The sequence below is a fragment of the Haliaeetus albicilla genome, chromosome 9 (genome assembly GCF_947461875.1).
Source record: "Haliaeetus albicilla chromosome 9, bHalAlb1.1, whole genome shotgun sequence".
In the NCBI taxonomy this organism is placed as follows: Eukaryota; Metazoa; Chordata; class Aves; order Accipitriformes; family Accipitridae; genus Haliaeetus; species Haliaeetus albicilla.
In genome coordinates this window covers 34655820-34671290 of record NC_091491.1, presented here as the reverse complement: position 1 = coordinate 34671290, position 15471 = coordinate 34655820, and the positions used below count along the sequence as shown (strand labels likewise).

The following is a 15471-nucleotide window of genomic DNA, read 5'->3' as shown; positions in this document are numbered from 1 at the left end:
AATTTTTTTTCTTTTTTTTTTTTTTTTTTTTTCAGTAAGAAGGATAAGCTTGGAGTGCCCAGTCACCGTGGTAACTGCCAGAAAAATTCTCCTGAAGTTTGAAGAGGTCAGCTAACGGGGTCAACAACTCTGGCCTCTCTCTGAGCTGGGCCTGGCAGGCTCCATCCTGCGGTTGGGGTGTTAGCGCAGGCTGAGCCCTGGGAGGTGGACCATTCCAGCTCTGATATAAATTTTTTGAGTCAGTTCACGGCCTGGACTCTCCAGGTGGCCTCCAAAATCGATTGTGACCTTGTGACCCTGTCTAACGGAGGCATAGCATCCAACCTAAGTAAGGATTTAGCCAGGAACGACAGCTTTCCACTGAGTGTTATTGGGGACAGTACAAACAGTTTTGGAAGCAAGGAGGTAGGTATGAGGAGTAGAGGTCATTAAAAGCATATTAAAAAACAATTTTAAAAATCCTTGTTAGTGGAAAGTTTTTATTAGCAGTAACCCTTCCTTAAATAAACTCTTCTGGCAACTATTTTTTTTTCTTCCCTAACAACATTGTATCAAGTGTTTCAGTGGATTAATATAGGAAAAACTGGCACTTTATATATTCCAGACCAAACTAGTATTTTATTTACCTCTGGATTTTGAACTTGTAAATGAAGCTGACTGATGTGTTAAACTAGATGTCTGTGAAGCATGGTTTTTTTCTTAATATTGTAAAAACCAGGAGGCTGCTTAGTAACGCAGGTTGTTTATTTTAGGAAGTAACTTCTCTAATATGTGCATTCTTTTTAGATTCAAAAGGCTCTTAATCCATGTAATTTTATTTTTAAACTAGGAAATTAAGTAACATGCAGAATAGTGTGGAATGAAAGTGTGAGAGTTTCACAGGCTAGTTCCTTTACCGATTTGTAATACAAATAGACAAGCCACAGATTTGGTTATGTATTTTTGTAAAAGAAACTTGCTGTCACAGTAAGATTGTATTTTTAGAGAATATGATATTTTTTCCTTTAAGATTTTAAGCGACAAACGGTGTAGGGCAGGGAGAGGCTGCTGCAGAGGTCTGATTTTGTTATCGAATCTAGAAACTTGCCCTTCCGAGCAAGTGGATTTGCTCTTGTGTTTTATTCCCGCTCCTACAAAGCCTCAGCTCTGCATGCATTGCTCACATGAGTAATGGGTAGTCATCAGATGAGTAAGTGGAACTACACCGAGGAGCAAAGTCCAGTCTCCCAGGTGGAAACTGCTCTCAGACTTTAAGTGACTTTAAAACTGCTCTGAAGGAAGAAAATTGCATTAACATTTGCTGCCAGTCTTAGAAAAATTATGCAAACTTATCCCAGCGGGAATCTTGCCCAAACACTTCTTGTGCCTCACAGGAGAGGGCCTGGCTCTGACGTCCTTCTTCCCAGTCGCTTACCTGTTGAGCAGTTCCCCTGAGGCTGGAGGGGCTGCGCGGAGATGGGGCTATTAAATATGGTTCAGGATGAGAGTCTGAGCTGCTCTACATGCTAAATATCATTGCACTGCTGAGAAGTCCCATAGGTTACAACAGCAAGAGTCTCTAGCTATTATGTGCAGTAACACCTTGCTCTGTAGAAAGTCCGCCAAAATCCACAGATGCCTGTTGGCCAGGGTCCTACCTCTCAGAGGGTTGGCATAATCTGCTCCGGTGGGATTATTGGAAGAGCAGGAGCTTAATTACTAGGAATAAGAAGGGGGGCAGAACTGTGCCCTAAAATAATTCAGGGCCCAGACCTGCACATGCAGATATCAGTGGCAACACTCTATTTAATTCCACCCTGAATACCGATCGTAGTTTGTTGTTGCTGTCGGTTTTTAGCAGAACTGTGCTGAAAACAATTTATTCACATTAGCAAGTGTGTTGATTCAGGGGAGTGCCTCGTGTGACTAAGATTGGCAAGACATAGCCTACAGCCTTCAGTGAGGACCAGCACATTTGCTTGGTTTTCAGTAAAAAACGTTTAAAAATAGGAATGGTGAGCAGCTGGAAGGTGAATCTTCAATATTTTTAAAAGCATCTGCAGAATTTTTAGCAGCTTTTTTTTTTTTTTATACTTACATCTCCTTTGTAATGTGAGCATACAGTGTTCCTGTCCTACCTGACAAACAGGTGATCACTTCTAAAACAGATGATACAACTATTCCACTGAAACTTTTAGACAAAAGTTACCCCTAATTTGGCCCAAAGCCTCAGGCTTTGAATGAGGAATTGTTGGCAGAGGGAACACAACAAGGGGATCTCAAGAGCTTGGACTTGCTGTCATTTCTTTAGTGTTGATTTCTGTAGGTCCTCTTGAATTTAGAATCAACTGTGAATCTACAAATGTCACTTGAAACAGGTCCTGGGCTTGCACCTTTGGTACCTCTTCACGTTGTTCAGTTGTTCATCCACATCCTGGGATGTGGAGGGCCTGGAGGTGCATAAGTTAGCAGTAGCTGCAGTGGAACTATTCATCTTCCTCCTCCCCTTCAGCTCAGTGAAGTACTCACTCAGATTCATTTGATTCCTTAAAGTATTTTCTGAAGCACAGGCTCTTTTAGCTGTAACAGCACGATATGCAGGAATGGGCTTAATACAGTATTAGAGACAAACGCTCAGAATCACCAAGGCTCTGGACTGGTGGTTCCCAGCCTCTGTCCTATGGATCACTGATCATCCATGAGGCCTCGGCAAGTTTGCTGCAGGTGGTCTGTGGAACTGTATTAAATAATAATGTTCACAGTCTTCAATTAAAATTTTGATGAGAAGAGTGTGTGGCAGTCTGCAAGAAAATCTGAGAGCTGAGAGTAATCTACTAGCCTGAAAGCTCTGAGGATGTCTGCTTTACAGGAATGTGTCTCAGCCTGTGGTCCATGAGGCATTAGAAGGTATTTTGAGAATGTTTTCAAATTAAATACATGCCCAGTTAAATGAATGCACTTTATTACTCATGCAAGCAAGCAGAAGAAAAACAACCCCCCCCTCATCAAATGAATCAAAAATCAAATGAAGAAAATAAAAGTAATAAATGAGCACTGAAGCCTCAGCCTAGTTTGTGCGTGCTTGTACCTAAACCCCGCGCTCCCAGCGCTCCGCAGAAGCACCGCTCTAGAAAGCAGCATGTTGCCACAGCCTGGATCAGGGCTGGCAAAGGTCTGCGCGTTCTGGAGGAAGCAAGGAGGGCAAGCGAGCGCCGGGACTTACAGGTGTGCTGGCAGAAGGTCCTGAACAAGTACCGCTTTTCCTTCTCCTTTTACTTTTCCTCTCTGCTTTGAATGGGTGCGCTGCTGATGTGCAGAGGAAAAGTCAAACTAATTCTGATACTCTTCCCTATTCTGGGCGGGCTAAATCGGAGAAAGCACTTACGGCAGCCTTTGTGGAAGGGTTACAATATAGGTTGATACTTTAGGAGCTATAGGAAGTTCTTAATCCTTCCCTGCCTACGGGACTGTCATTTATAGACCCGCTATTGTCTCATCTTTTATAAGGATGCTTCCTTACATTAAGGTTCCAAGAGCAACCGGACTTTGCCATTGTTCACAGCTATTTCAGTTTGTGGCTTAATGCACATCTAATATTCTGTTTATGCTTTCACTGCTCTCCTACGCAGCAGACTGTAGCTACACACTGGCTTAGGTGACATAATTCTCAAAACATTCATTTCTGTGTTTCTTTTTTTTTCCTGGTTTGTCTGTGCATCTTGATTTTGCATTAGCCTAGTTTATTACAGGTAACGTGATTAAGCACGTGGAACTTTATGCATTTATTTGGTCATTTCATGTTCAGCTCTTGTTTGATGAACAGGCATGCTTGCTTATAAAAATGCTTCTGTGTGTTGTTTTTCCACCAGGTTAAATGCTTTTTTAAAAAAACAAAAACCCCAAACCTCTTACTATATAACAAGAATGAATTCAGTCATGGGCAGACAAAATGGCAGTGTAGATTATTTTGGATGTATAAAATTTAGCTTGAGGTTAGTGGTGGTTTAATTACAGGATTTTTTTATTGCTATTCATACAGACATCCATTGTTTTCTGCTTTGATTTATCTCCAGCTCAGCCCCCTTCAGAACCCCATTTCTGACAATCTCAGCAACACGTGGGGGTCTGGCAGCTTCTGCAGACATTGCCATCTTCCCTGCACTGCTCCTTCTTCTCTGCTGTTACACTAGCTCCACAGCCTGTCATTTCTCAGAAGCTCTTAATGACGCCTTCCCTCTGTCACCTGCCCCACGGCTCTTCCGGAATCAGATGCTTTTGTCAAAGTTTTTCAAGCCAGTCTACAAATAGATACTGAAATAAAGGCAGGTGATCTGGTGATCTGGTGACGTTCTGCCACTGCCTTCCTACCCTGCCTTGGGCAGATTACAGACCTTCTCCGGAGCTCGGCTCTTTGTCCATAAAATAAGAATAGTACTAACAACTTTGCAAAGTGCTTTTAGATGTCTGAAAGATATGATGCAAATTAAAAGCTACCTAGATTTTGTCAAACCTTACTCTACCTAACACTCTCCAGCTTCTCCACTGCTGTCTTTTCGCTGCTGAAGATTTGCTGATAAGCCTTTTAGAGTCCAGATTTGCTTCATGCCTTGCATATAGTGACGTTTGGGCTTTTAAATTACCCTCGTGTTCATAACATACATAGCAGGGCTGATAGTTTTTTCAACATGCATTCTCGCTTTGCTGAAAAAAAACCAACCCTGAACAAACTACAACCAGGCTGATGATGCACGGTCTCGAGTGCCGGGTAACCTTTGTGTGCTCCAGGCAGCGCCCAGCTTTATCGTGGTCATTAGTGGGCCAGCGCACATCGAAATGTATGATCTATTCCTTCCTGAGCCCCAGTTACGCCTTGCTTAGCAGTTCCTCTCGCTGGTGAGTTGCTCTTGTAGTTTCCAGTTATGTAACCCATCTCATTTTGTGAATATGTGAATTTAACAGCTGTCAGTGTCAGCAGCGGTTGTGGGGGGTGTTTTTTTTTTTTTTTTTTTTTTTGGCAAGCTGGCATTACTCATCAGTCTCATGGTAGTTTTGTTTGAAAAATGCTTGTGTTAGAAAAAGTGGATTTATCAGCTCAGCACTGTATGGTGCTAGCATGCAGCACAACAAAAGACAAGTGCTCATTTCAGTAACGCTTGCAGCATTTCATGGGGCCCCCAAATAGGCTGAACAAGGCTTCTCTGGCAACTAACCCCAAGTACAGTGGGAAACTGTTAAAGTGGCAGTGTCACTGCCTGGAAAAGGGATTTGGTTTTCTTCCATCGTCTATTGCTGCTTTTTTATTTTTTTTTTTAATAAAGACTGTGAACTACATTAGGAATGTCACTGAATATTGGAGAAAAAAGAGGCCTAACTGAAAATGTTGTGCTCTTAGAGGTGATTTTTTTCTCATGGTTTCTTGAGCGTAGACCAAACTGTCAGTCTGTCCTTCCCAAAGTGGGTCTGTTCTATGGGGAAAATAAGATACTTGCAGCTTTTTCAAGTAATACTACAAAGTTCAGTCATGCTGCAGCCTTTCAGGGAGAACTCATTCTCTGTTTAAATCAGTTTATTTTCAGAATGATTTGCTGCACTTACACTTTCTTTTGTAACTGCTCTTCCTGAATGCAAATACAACCTGGAGAGTTTTCTGTATTTAATTGAATCTGTCAGGTGGTTAAAATCATGTTTTAAAACCAGGATTACATACTGCAAATGTGTCAAACCCTTTGTTCACATATATTTAGAACAAATGTATTTTTCAGTATTTATTTATTTATTCTCTCTGTTTACACTCCATACAGATGGTGGAGATAAACCAGTGAGTTTCATTTTTGCTGAAAAATTGTGTTTTACATTTTCAGGTTTTCACGTACAGCCAAGACGCTACAAACCCCATGTGACAAAGATCAGAGGGAAATACTTATTTGAAGAAATCTTTGTCATTAGCTGTATTGTAAGTTTTATAAAAGGTTCAATTTTATAAAATGCAAATTTTGGACTAATTGTTCCTCTGCAAGCCTGTACGGTCTCTGTAGTTGCATAGTTAATCTACTACCCACCTCTACTCAGGTATCCAACAGACGTTAGAGCCGGGTAAAACATGTCTTCACAGATCAGTTACATGTATTTTTAACTTTTATTTGCTAAAATGTGATTGTTTACCGTAACTTGCATCCAGACAAATGTATTTAAACATGCACACTTTTAAGGCTGCACAATAGGCAAATGCATACCCCCGTAGGGGGACACACACAGGTTTCTGTGTGTTCACCTCCCCCATGTAGGTGTGCTGCAGTCACCGCTGTGGCTGGGTGGGAGGAATGGGTGCACGCAGCTCTCATCTCATCCACCCGTTCCCCGTGGACAGAGGTGGCTACAGTGAACTGTCTGCTCTCTGCAAGGACAGAGGTTTGCGTTTATCGGCTGCTGGAAAGCCTGTAACACTTCACACAGAGACCTAGAAGCCAGAGATATAAATGCACTCTGGCATCACGTCGTGTCTGCACACACAACGTGTAGTCCCTCTAGCCTCCACGCCCCTGCCCGCCGTGTCCTGCAGCATCCCATGGGCATACACGAAGCAGCCACCTCTGGATCCCAAGAGCTTGCTGTGATTAACACGCCGGCTTTCAAACCTGTCTGAACACCGTGCTGCAGTAGCTGGTAAGGGGTTTGCATTTCAGCTTGGTACTCAGAAAACTGGGTACTTTCTAGAGCGTTTCCAAAGTAGCGTGGACAAATTGGAGACCCTTGGTTCTTAGCCAGACCAGGCACAGATAACATACCAAAATGATGCTTCAGGGAAGCAGGGAAGATGTTCAGGAGTTCTTTCTCCCTTGACTGCAGAAAATTGGAAAGCTATGGGGAGGGACCAAGAACAGGCTGGGGAGCCAGGCTTTGAGGGCATGGAAACTATTGAAGACCTTCCATCACTGATACTCTGATGTCCTCTATCTTGTTCCCACCCAGGGCAAAGCCCTGCAGAGACTGCTCACTGCCCCCCCAGGGCTGTTAGCGAATGCTGTTTCCTTCATGACTCAGTGTACCCTCACGTTCGTAGCTCATCCTCTGGGGCCTGGCACAGCACTCCGGGCCAGGTACACCGCAAGATGACCCTGGTGTAAGAGTGTAACTAAGAAATGCAGTTGGAAAGGCCAAGAAAAGATTCTATCAGTAACTGTGTAAAGGTGGGGGTGGCTGTTCCGGCATCGAGAGCAGGTGCTGAAACATTTCTCCCACACCTACCGCAGCAGTTGTGGTTGTTGACTTGAGTGACTGGGGAATGGGAGACTGGGATGTCTCAGCCCAAAGTCCCTTAAGCCTTGGCTTGATGGGTCAGATTTGAACACAGCCAGAGCCTATGACATTAAAGGCTTTATAAAAGCAACAGTGCCAGTTTAAAACCAACCTCCCACGTTACCAGCAGCCCCAGCAGGTGTAACGTGATCCAGCAGCCCAAGCCAGTGAGTAAACAAACTGCTGCTTTCTGAACGAGTTGCACCAGAGAAATGCTCCTAACCAGGAATTACAGGGGGTATTTGCGCTAAGTGGGCTGTGCTGCTATCGAAAGGCCTGTGAAAATGGACAGGCTCCTGTGACTGTTAATTCTCCTTATTCCACACAGGTTTTTCCCTCTACACCCAAAATGAGGTAGGGGAAAAATTGTAGGGAAAAATTTCCCTAATACACCTGTAAAGTTTAGTGGGGCTGGGCCTGATCTGGCTCCTTGAACTTCAGTGGGGTCTGTTGCTGGGTTTCCCTAAGCCAGAGCAAACAATCCTACTGCTTCAAAACCGCCAAGCCAGTCAGTGGCATTTAACGTTGTCCCCAGGGAAGCTGCTTTCCTGCTCTTCCATTGGGTTCCCAGTCCCATCTCCAGTAGGCAATATTAATTTAAGGGCTTTTTACTTGGCTACGACATTGGTCGCTTTTTCCTCCTTCAACGCCAACACTTAAGCCTCCCAGCTATGGTGAATTCATCCTTCATAGACAGCCTTCCTGTACCCAGACCTTCTCTGGCTGTTCCTTGGGTCCAGCTGAAGAGAGGTCGACTGCACCATTTTAGATTGTCTTGGTGTTACTGCCTGGCTCCCTAGCTGGAAGAAGTGCATAAAAGTAAAAAAGGCGCAACTGTCCAAGTAGAGTCTGGACCTTGACAGGTAGTATCGGCTTGGCAGGCTCTAAGACGCAGCGCAGAGTCCTTGGAGTGTGCAGACCGTGGGCACGCTACGCTGAGGTACCAGCAGTCCAGTTCTGCTCCCGTGTTTCTGCCTCCCAGCCTGGGTCCCATCTTGCCCCAGAGAGCCTCTCCCCCCTCCCCATGCCCACACTCTGGTTACTCATGAGTTATGATAACATATAAGCAGCTTAGAGAATTCTTATCGGAATAAGTTGAACACAATGCAACATTTAACTCTTAATGACAGCCACCTCTGACTGTGAGTGACATGTTATAAATTATGTTTGAACTGGATTTTTTTTTCAGAGGCAGATATTCCCTCTGCCACCCAGTCAGCCCTGTAACGTTGCACTTGTGGCCTTAATCCCACTTGGATGTGTGCCCCGCTGCCTCCACTTTCCGTCACTTGGGTACTTTAGTATTCTTGAACAAGTGAACAATCTTTGTTTCTGTACCTTATTAGGCCAAAGACCATAGCAGCTAGCGATGGCATCAGCAGGCCCTGCAGGCAGGATTCTCTGCAGACACAGCCAACCTCCAACAAACCCCTTTTTATCCTCCTGTTTCTAGGAAGAATTATGATGGTGGTGCCCTGCTGTTGATCAGTCAAATCTGTGGTAGGCCTAGAGATAAGTCCTGTAAGTGTGGTGTACTGTAAAACAGCGGCTCCCATTCATTAGTAGCTTGTGTGTAATAAACCACCCAAAGGAGGGGGGTGGGGAGGGAGAGGGACGAGCAGCTGCAGTATGCAGGAACAAACAACACAACTCATTCTTGGGAGCCAAAACTTTCTAATTTGCTGCTGGGCTGCTGGGAGCACTCAAATTCTTTCTGATAATACGCTCGTGCCCTCAGTGTCTCTCCCTGCGTTTCCCGAGTCCTGCTCTCTCGAGGTCCCCGAGTCTGGGATAGTTTCGCTTTGAACCCAAAACACAGAGGGTAGTGGAGTGGGGAGGAGGGGAACACATCGGCCGCCCAATGTTTGCAGACTCCGGCTTAAGAAAGCGGTAGACTCGGAGACAAGTCGTTCTGCCGGGGAATGGCTGTTGCACATATCTGCTTGTGCAGTGAGTAAACAAAGCATCACATGGGCTGCAGAGCAAGCACGGGACGCGGAGCAAACCCATGCGTATCGAAGGCATGCAGGAGGAACGGAGGATCTCAAACGTTGTTACTGAGTTAGAGCCTGGTGGAGCGTTTAGAAACTCGTATCTCCCGAGAGGCAAAAACCCCAAACAAACCTCAAATCAGTAATGGCTGAAAAATTATTTGGCTGAATTTCTACTGTTTTTCCACAAGTTCCTGTAAATATTTATGATTCTGTTTCCCCGTTGAAGCTGCTTATAGGCATGTGAATTTACATGGAATCTGCTAAGCGTAACGTAAGGTGTTGCATGTGGTGAGGCATCAGTAGTTCCTAATACATGCATAGCTGTGAACACAGTGGTGCTTTAGGATCTCAGCCTTGGACCCTCCAACTGCCGGTAGAACATTTCAGACCAGGAACTGAAATTACTGCGTGTTGCACAACTGCTTTCATAGACCAGACCTTTGCGCTAATGTTTGTATTGTCACAGGAAAATGAAATTATTTGCAGATAGATGCTGCAGTGGAGGACCGCCGTACCCTTGCAGCAGATGACAGTGACTGCTTTTTCACGGGGATGTGCCAGGCTGTGACGGTGCTTGGACTGCCTCCTAACATTTGTATAGACAAGGGCTACTTTAATGGCAAATTCGGGCTTGGGCCAAACTGCAAGTACTTTTTATGTAGACAAGGCAAAATCGCAGATTTGAGGTTTTCCCCTTTCCTGCAGGAGATCCAGCTTGCTTTCTCCTCTCTGGGAGGAGCTGAGCTGTGAGTTGCCAGAGTCTTAAGCTCTGAAATGAGAGGTGCTTCTGCCATACTGCTGCTTGGTAAAGTTACCCAGTGAGTTGAGGTAAAAACGTCCCGAAGAGCCCTTGCTTGCATCCACAAAATGGTGTTAAACTAAACCTGGGCACAAAATGGTTTTCTTATCTTTTGGAAGTTTAGGTAGTGCAGTTTATGTAGCCTGCCACTATGAGTTCTGGTTGTGGCATTCTGGCGTTTTTGACAAAGTCAAAGTAATTTGGCGTTTTGATTTTCCTTTCCCAAACTTAGGTAGGTAGGTAGGTGCCTTTATAATCAAAATTCTCTGGTCAGTGCCCATTTTCAGCATGGAGCCTGATTTCACTGTGCTGTTTCCAGGATTTCCAGCTAGAGGAGGATTTTATGGGAATCTCTCCATGACTTTTCAAAGCAAATTGCAAAGGTAACACCTCTGGTAATTGCTGCATGTCTTCACTATAGAAGTAGATGGATCTGTAGGAGAGAACCATCAACTGGAAACCTCCAACACTGGTCAGACAGACCTGCTCCTGCTCCCCGACAGTAAGCAGCACACAATAGTTACCTTTCTGTGATCATGTTGCCAGCAGAAAGTTTGAAGTTATAGGTGAGGCCAGTAAATTGAGTGAATGTGCTGGGTAAGTATGAAATCAGGGGAGGGAGAAGCCATGTAATCCTTTCCTTTGCAATTATTGCTGCAAAATAACCCCGGGGCCAGAGCACTCGCGCAAGGAGCAATTAGACAAGCTAGACAGTGGGAAAAGCTAAAAATAGTAAATAATCTGCCTCCAGAAAAATACCTTGAATCATTAGAAAAGGATGTTTTATGAATTTCCTGGGAATCAGTTACTGCTTTTATATTTTCATAGTGTTCTGCTAGAAGAGCTATATTCTAACTGTTGTTTGACAGAGGTAAACATGAATAACCCAACTCTCTTTTACATGAGACACTGAAAAAAGCTGAGTAAGTCCTGAGATTTTCATATCTAACCAACCAAAACTGGGGGAAATGAATTGGTTCATATTGAACTGAGGCAATATATGCCTTAGTGCTTTTTTAAGAAAAGCAGTCTAATAATTTGCAGGTAAAAATAATTTATTTTGGGTTATTTAATGACTCAACCCAGTTTTCTTTAAAAAAGGATGTATGAATCAATGATATTCGTCCATTAGCTGAATCCAAACTATTATAAAAACTGTCCTTTTAGAAAGTATATTGTTTGTGAAAGGATGACAATTGCTGACTTATTTTGCAGTACTCCTGAGCTGGATGAAATGTAAAAACAAAAAGGCTAATCAGAGCAGGATATTTTCAGTCCTTTACAGGGAAGTATATATGATGCTATTAATTAAGAATGACTCTTAAGGGATGGTTTGACTGTTTCTTGCAGAGAAATTAAATTTCTGATGCAATTTTTTAAATGTAAAAAAACTCAGACCTGAGGCTTGCAAGCAGAAAAAGTATGTTCAGAATTAGCTGTTTATTAATACAGGTAAGAAAGGGGTTACAGGTTGCTATGATTTTTTTTTTGTTGGTAACTTGTGTAATACTGTATGAAAAACGTTGTGAACAGTAAATTACATTCTGTTCTGTCTTTCCTATCTACAGGAGATAATTCAAGAGGAAAAAACCTGTATGAAATGAAACAGCAAACTCTATGGGTATCTGTGTGCACATACACATGTGTATGCATGTACTGTTGCTGGCATGCTTGTTTCCAAGTGGAAGTTTCAGTGATGGATGACTTAACATAAACTGTAAGTGTATGGCAGACTGATTTGCTGTGGTGCCTGCTGCTTATTTCATGAGCTGCTCTTTCCCACCCCAAGCAAGCATAACGTGTTGCAGCGCTGTCAGCACCCCACCAGCCTCATGACGGGGACACGCTGTTGAAATTCCAGGAGCTCTTTTCCCGCTGCTGACTTGGAGCCGAAGCGACTTTGGTGGTGAAGAGGCTGCGTGGGGGCCGGCCGGGCTCTCGGGGTGCTGCACAGTAGTGGGAGGCACTGGTGGCCCTGAGGTCCTGCGGGTGTTGAACACCCGAAGGGTCTCGGGCAGCGTTGCATCCACGTGTGTCATGTGCATGCGGGCGCATAAGCGCGGTGGGTGTTTGTTCGTCTGGCTGCCGGACACGTGGTGACCGGGGCCGGGGAGAGCGGCTCTGGGGCTGCTCGAGTTGCCGAGATCCACCCCATCCCTACGGCTCTGTGCAGTCCCCTGGTCTCTGTGAAACTGTGCCCAAAGTTTCTTCAAAATATGAATTTAATATGCTTTCAGACTTGACAGCCTCCTTTTAAATGAAAACATTTATATTGAGCAAAAGGCACGTTTGCCTCTCCAAATAAATGGAATTACGGTTCCAAGATCTGACTTAATCCTGAAGTTCTTACGTCGTACAGTAAGTAGAAAAGAAAGAGGATTGCTCAGAGGAGCAGGGGTTAGCAGGATCAGGCTCCACTTAATATCATCTTCCTTGTTTTCCTTCTGGTATTTAATATACCTTTTTCAGAACTCCCACTCGCTGCTTATAACAAAGTCAAAGTAACTTGACATCTATTAACTAACAGCAAACAAACTAATAACTGAAAACAATGACGGATAGTACAGAGAGTGCCCGTCCAGCTTTCCTGCTAGGAAAATTCGAGGGTTGTTAAACAAACCAAAAACGCTGTTCTCCCAGATGTATTTTTATCATAAAGCGATGTCCTTTTTAAATTCATTTCAGGAATTTTGTCAAATGCATTGTAACTATTTGTTCTTTTTCTACATTGTTTTCTTTGTGAAACTGTATTTCAAATCTGCATTGACATTTCAAAGGATTTGAGGGAAGATGTTTACAAAGTAATGGTTCCATTCGTATTTGTTATGTTTCGAAAAATGCAATTTTTGATCAGATAACATTAAAATATTTTTGTATTAGTTTTTGTGTGTTTTGGTGACATTTATATATTTCTAGCTATGATTTTGGTACCTGATCCCATGTTAGGAAAGTGGGATCAAAAGTTTTATTGTTCCTACAAGTCAATCTGTTCTGTAACCCCATTGCTGGTCTTGGTACACTCTGAATGCAATGATTTGGATTTTGATTTGATTTTTTTTCTGCTAAAGCCCTGAGGTACCTGTATTCCAGTTGGTAGACTGCATATTGAGGACATCTAAAGCTGAAAGAAGCCTGGGCAAGAAGAGTAGTTTGTTTAGTGGATGTATTCAAATGAATCTCCAGCAAAGACTAAAATGAAGACTGAAGTATATTTATCGTGGCAAAGTTTCCTTCGTGCGCTGCAAAAAAATATGTACAGAGAATTGGACAAAGAAAGTTTTGCAAGCTTCATTTCAAAGCTGACCCCTCTTGTGTGGGAAAAAAAAAAAAAAGAAATCCTCCTGAAAGATGAGACTTAGTTTTTCCTGTGCAAAGAGGATACCTGCCCGGTACTTCATACACTGATATATCGTGACCCTGGAAAGGGATTTTGTACATGGACAAAAACTGGGCCCCACAAATGACATGGTCAGCGTTAGAGGCCGAGGTGAAGCTTTGTTTCTTCCTTCTGCCTAGGCTGAGCTTTCATGGGAGCCCAACTTGATGTAACGGGGGGTTTCTGCAATCCCTTACTGCCTGCACCTCCCTGTCCCCTCATCCCTCGCGGCACCTTCCCATCCCTCCCTCCGTCCAACAGAACACGGGGATGGCTTTCTGCCAGCTCAGCCCACAGACCTGGCTCGGTGCGGGGTCAGAGCAGCAGGGACCCAGCTGGGGCTGCCACCTGCCGCAGACCCACCGGGACCCCAGGGCACCCTCCGGGGCTGTTTGGGCAGCCGGGAGCCGGTGAAACCCCTCATTGTCCCTGAGATCGGGGGGGCGGTGGTGGTGGTGGCCTGCGTCAGCCGACGTTCCGCCTGAACCGTCCTACCTGCGTGTCTGGGGTGGTCTTGGGCAAACATCACTTTCTTCAAACAAGTTTATCGGCTGTGGTGCCTGTTTTTTGTGCCCAGGGCCAAACCGAGCCAGAAATAAAGGTGATTTCCAAGCAGCCTCTCCACTCCATTGCAGGGTCTGGCTCTTGCTGCTGTAACTCCGAAGTGATATGAACAGCCCGTGGTAAGAAAATAAAGCAGCGTTTTAACCTTTTGCTGCTGAAAGTGATCAAAAGCAACATTTAAATTGAAAAGAAAGTGTTTTTTTCCTGACAGAGATGTTGTGTGAAACATTTTAGCCGGTTCCAGGTTGAGACCCGCTCACTTTTTCTTTTTAGATTCACATTTAAACTAGTTTCTATTCAAAGTTTTTAAAGGGACATACACAACGTCATTCTTCAGCATGACATTTGAGTCTCACCCCCTACTAGGAAGGATACCTTAACCTCCCTGTTGCTGAAAAGACGAGAGAGAAAAATAGCTCGTTTTTTTGTACATCGCTTCACATGGTCACTTGGTACTACTTGGAGTAAAGTGGGTTCATTGTAACTCCTCTGCTTCGTATTTCATGTTTCAGTTTGCGTGGGACTTTCTGTAGCTGTACAGACATGGACAGAGAAAAAAATGAAAAAGCAAGGAAAACTCTGCCCTCAAAAAACCCACCATGTGGATTATATGGGCTAGACACAGGCGGGCTTATGTGAAAAGTAGATTGTTTTGTAGATGATTTTGGGCATTATCAGGTTATCCATGTCTCCCTAAAAAAAAAAAATAAAAAAAAAATCAAGCTAAACCATCCCTATGTGCCAGTGTAATGGTATTACAAACTGGTTTCACAGAAACTGCTTTAAACACAGCTGTGAAATCAATGTCGCCAAATCTGTGAATTTTTTTCTCTTAAGTTTTTTAAAGCAGAAATCAAGGAAGGTTTTTTTCGTTTGTTTGTTTTGTGACAGGGAAACAGACCACAGTTATGCAGAACAAATATATTGTTAAAGTATTCCCTACCTATGTCCCTATCTTACTCAAGCCATTCCAACCAAAAGCTTTTGTAAGCGTGTGGGGGCAGCACTGACCTTTTAATTCTGTTTATATGATGACTAGAAAAAATAAATCCCTGGTCGAGGAGGACCTGAACTTGTAGGAATTGCCTCAAGATGTTTTCAGCAAGTATAACTTGAGGCGTTTCTGCAGGCGGCCAGCCCTGCTCCAGCGCTCCCAGCTGGCAGCAGGCACCTGCGGGGTTGTCACTGGCTTAAGGGAGACACAAGGGGACAAGCACTGGTCCCAGTAGGCCTCAGAGATGGACAGTGCTGAGGTCCTGTGCCTGTGAACACTTACACACGGCTCAACACCTTCTCAGGTGCAGCTTTGCTCGTGCCAGCACCGAAACCCAGCACCGAGGCTGGTGGTTGGGCCGTGGTTCCTGGGTTGCTCTTTGCAGCGGGCTGAGGTACTTGGCGGGTGCTCACCGGATCCGGAGCAACCCGTGGGGCTGCCCCACGCTTGCGGCAGGTCCTGCCCGGCA

The 15471-nt window shown here is 44.2% G+C and overlaps 1 long non-coding RNA gene across 1 annotated transcript; it reads left to right on the top strand.

Annotated features, from left to right (window-relative positions):
* The first annotated feature begins 5938 nt into the window (after positions 1-5938).
* LOC138686903 (uncharacterized) lies at positions 5939-12949 on the top strand. Its single transcript, XR_011326227.1, has 2 exons — positions 5939-10451; positions 11637-12949. It is a non-coding gene; the product is annotated as an uncharacterized lncRNA (long non-coding RNA).
* Positions 12950-15471: the final 2522 nt, after the last annotated feature.